Source organism: Elephantulus edwardii, unplaced genomic scaffold (assembly GCF_000299155.1).
Source record: "Elephantulus edwardii isolate Elephantulus edwardi_28Jun2011 unplaced genomic scaffold, EleEdw1.0 scaffold00001, whole genome shotgun sequence".
Taxonomy (NCBI): Eukaryota; Metazoa; Chordata; class Mammalia; order Macroscelidea; family Macroscelididae; genus Elephantulus; species Elephantulus edwardii.
The window spans coordinates 39,489,187-39,492,985 of NW_006399751.1; the positions used below are offsets into that span (position 1 = coordinate 39,489,187).

Below are 3,799 nucleotides of genomic sequence, written 5' to 3' on the forward strand. Positions count from 1 at the left end.
TGGTGTATTCACTATTTTTGCCACTACCATAATTCAACAGCATCAATTCATCTTTGGTCTTCCTGAATAAGGAAGTTTAGTTCTGGAGAAGGGAAGTCAGAATCTATTCTTTCACTGTCATTTAAATCTGGCTAGGGGCTGTCCATAATCCTGATGGAAAGCAGAATGTTAAATAGAGGCTTTTGGGAGGAGGGGGTAAAATCCCTAAGACCTAGAAAGAGCAGTTTATTAAATTGCTTCCTTTTTAAATTAAGAGCAATTTCGGTAGAATGAGTCCTCTGAGCACCAACGTGTCAGAAAGGGGAGGGTACTGAAAAGGAAGAAATCTCGAAACTTGGTCTTGGACAAACTGAAAACACTGTCGACTTTAGTTTCTTATCTGTGAAATGGAGCCATACTACCTACATAATAGGCTTTTGCCAGGTTTAAAAGAGATAAGAAATGGAAAATATAAACTTTAAAAGAGTATAGACTACTCCAGATTTTTTTGAAAATTCCTTTTTCTTTTTAACTTTTAAAAGTACCCTGATCAGCCGGCTGGGCTGGGGCCGCGGATGAGATGGCGGAAGGCGGAGGCTGCCGTGAGCGACCGGATGCGGAGACCCAGAAATCCGAGCTCGGGGCATTGATGAGGACCACGCTCCAACGGGGGCGCAGTGGTATCTTATTGACAGCCGATGGTTTAAGCAATGGAAGAAGTACGTAGGCTTCGACAGCTGGGATATGTACAATGTGGGTGAACACAACCTATTTCCTGGCCCAGTAGATAACTCTGGACTCTTTTCAGATCCTGAGAGTCAGACCTTGAAAGAACACTTAATTGATTATGTACTGGTTCCAACTGAACTCTGGAATAAGTTACTGAACTGGTATGGCTGTGTTGAAGGCCAGCAATCCATCGTCAGAAAAGTTGTAGAGCATGGCCTCTTTGTCAAGCACTGCAACGTAGAGGTGTATTTATTGGAACTGAAGCTTTGCGAGAACAGTGACCCCTCCAATGTGCTGAATTGCCATTTCAGCAAGGCAGACACCATTGCAACCATCGAGAAGGAAATGCGTAAGCTCTTCAACATCCCTGCGGAGCGTGAAACACGGCTCTGGAACAAATACATGAGCAATACCTATGAGCAGTTGAGCAAACTGGACAACACTGTCCAGGATGCTGGGCTATACCAGGGTCAGGTGCTAGTAATTGAGCCCCAAAATGAAGATGGCACATGGCCCAGGCAGACCCTACAGTCAAAAGGACCTGGCCTCTCTACTTCGTATAGTTGTCAGGAGTCCCCATCGTCTCACATACAGCCTGGGCTCTGTGGACTTGGAAACCTGGGAAATACCTGCTTCATGAACTCTGCACCACTTACCGACTACTTTCTCAAAGATGAATATGAGGCTGAAATCAACAGAGAAAACCCTTTGGGGATGAAAGGGGCGATTACAGAAGCCTATGCAGACCTTATTAAGCAGATGTGGTCTGGAAGGGATTCTCATGTGGCACCACACATGTTCAAAACCCAAGTGGGACGTTTTGCCCCTCAGTTTTCTGGCTACCAGCAACAAGACTCTCAGGAGCTATTAGCTTTTCTTCTAGATGGATTGCATGAAGATCTGAACCGAGTGAAGAAGCAGCCCTACTTAGAGCTGAAAGATACTAATGGACGACCAGATGCGGTTGTAGCAAAGGAGGCCTGGGAGAATCACAGGTTGCGGAATGATTCTGTGATTGTGGACACTTTTCATGGTCTCTTTAAATCTACTTTGGTTTGTCCAGAATGTGCTAAAGTATCTGTGACCTTTGACCCATTTTGCTATTTAACTCTCCTACTGCCCTTGAAGAAAGATCGAATTATGGAGGTCTTCCTGGTTTCTGCTGACCTCTGCTGCAGACCTACTCAGTACCGTGTGACTGTGCCGCTGATTGGGGCCATATCAGACCTGTGTGAGGCGCTCTCCAGCCTGTTGGGCACTGCTGCGGAAAATATGGTAGTCACAGATGTGTATAATCACCGGTTCCATAAAATTTTCCAAATGGATGAAGTTTTAAATCACATCATGCCTCGGGATGACATTTTTGTGTATGAAGTCTGTAACACGTTGGAAGATGGCTCAAAATGCGTCACACTGCCAATCTACTTCAGGGAGAGGAAGTCCAGGCCATCAAGCACATCTTCTGGGGCAGTGCTTTATGGGCAGCTGCTGTTGGTTTCTGTCCCCAAGCACAAGCTGACCCTTGAGTCCTTGTATCAGGCTGTTTGTGAGCGTATCAGCCGTTATGTAAAACAGCCTTTGCCTGATGAGTTTAGCAACTCGCCCTTGGAGTTGGGAGCCTGCAATGGCTCTAGGGGCAGCTGTGAAGGAGAAGAAGAAGAAATGGAACATCAGGAAGAAGGCAAAGAGCAACTGTCAGAAACAGCCGGCAGTGGGGAGGAAGAGCTGACAAGTGACCCCAGTGACACCATCCAAAAGAAGGTCAAAGGACAGTCATCCCTGACAAAGCTTTTCACCTTCAGCCTTGTGAACTCCTATGGGACAGTTGACATAAATTCACTTGCAACTGATGGAAAAATACTTAAACTCAACTCTCGGTCCACACTGGCTTTTGATTGGGATAATGAGACCCGGAGCCTTTACTATGATGAGCAGGAGTCTGAAGCCTATGAGAAGCACATGAGCATGTTGCAGCCTCAGAAAAAGAAGAAGATCTCAGTGGCCCTGAGAGACTGCATTGAGCTCTTCACTACCATGGAGACCCTTGGGGAGCACGACCCCTGGTACTGTCCCAACTGTAAGAAGCATCAGCAGGCCACAAAGAAGTTTGACTTGTGGTCCTTGCCCAAGATCCTGGTAGTCCACCTGAAGCGTTTCTCTTATAACAGATACTGGAGGGATAGACTTGACACGGTTGTGGAATTCCCAGTCAGAGCTCTGAACATGTCCGAGTTTGTCCGTGACCTGTCAGCAAGGCCCTATGTGTATGACCTCATTGCTGTGTCCAATCATTATGGAGCCATGGGGGTTGGCCACTATCCTGCATATATAAAGAACAAATTGAATGGGAAATGGTATTATTTCGATGATAGCAATGTGTCTCTGGCTTCTGAAGATCAGATCGTGACAAAAGCAGCTTATGTGCTATTTTACCAGCGTCGGGATGATGAGTTTTCTAAGACACCTTCAGTCACCAGTTTTCCTAGTTCCTCTGAAGGAGAGACAAGAGCAAGCAGCTCGCATCAGGCCTTGGGGCATGATGAAGCTTGCAGCATGGACACCCACTGATGCTGCCTCGCTGACCCTCTTACCTCGCAGCACAGTGTAACCCTCCAGGAGAACATCCTTGACATGATGAAGACCACTAGCCGTCAATCCAACAATCAGATGGAAGAAATTCCCTTTTTTGATAACAGAAGAGAGAAACAAATGACCTTGTTTGCTCAGATGGGTTATGTCAAGAGACTGAATTACTTTTCTTTTTAAACTAAGGTGGTGAGAGAGATTCTGTAAAGAGATTCAGTGGAGCTACAGTGGGGGCGGGGGGGGCACAGTGGAATATGTCTGATGGATTACAGAGCTGGAGAGGAACATGCTAATTGAGACCTGCTGCAGGCCCGACTTGCCTGCCCTTCTGGTTCTTTGCCATTTACTGGTCACCTCAGTAGTTGCTCACAGTAAAGGAGGCCTCATGTGAAAAAAACCCTAAAATAAACAAACAAACAAATAAATAAAGTAAAATAAAAGTACCCTGATTAGTAGAAAGGACCACACTACACATTTTAAAGCTATTGCCAGATTTTGTTGCTGG

General features: G+C 45.9%; 1 pseudogene across 1 annotated transcript; it reads left to right on the forward strand.

Annotated features, from left to right (window-relative positions):
• The first annotated feature begins 539 nt into the window (after positions 1–539).
• LOC102863679 lies at positions 540–3,276 on the forward strand (annotated as a pseudogene). Its single transcript, XR_438816.1, has one exon. The product of XR_438816.1 is annotated as a ubiquitin specific peptidase 4 (proto-oncogene) pseudogene (transcript).
• The last annotated feature ends 523 nt before the right edge of the window (positions 3,277–3,799 follow it).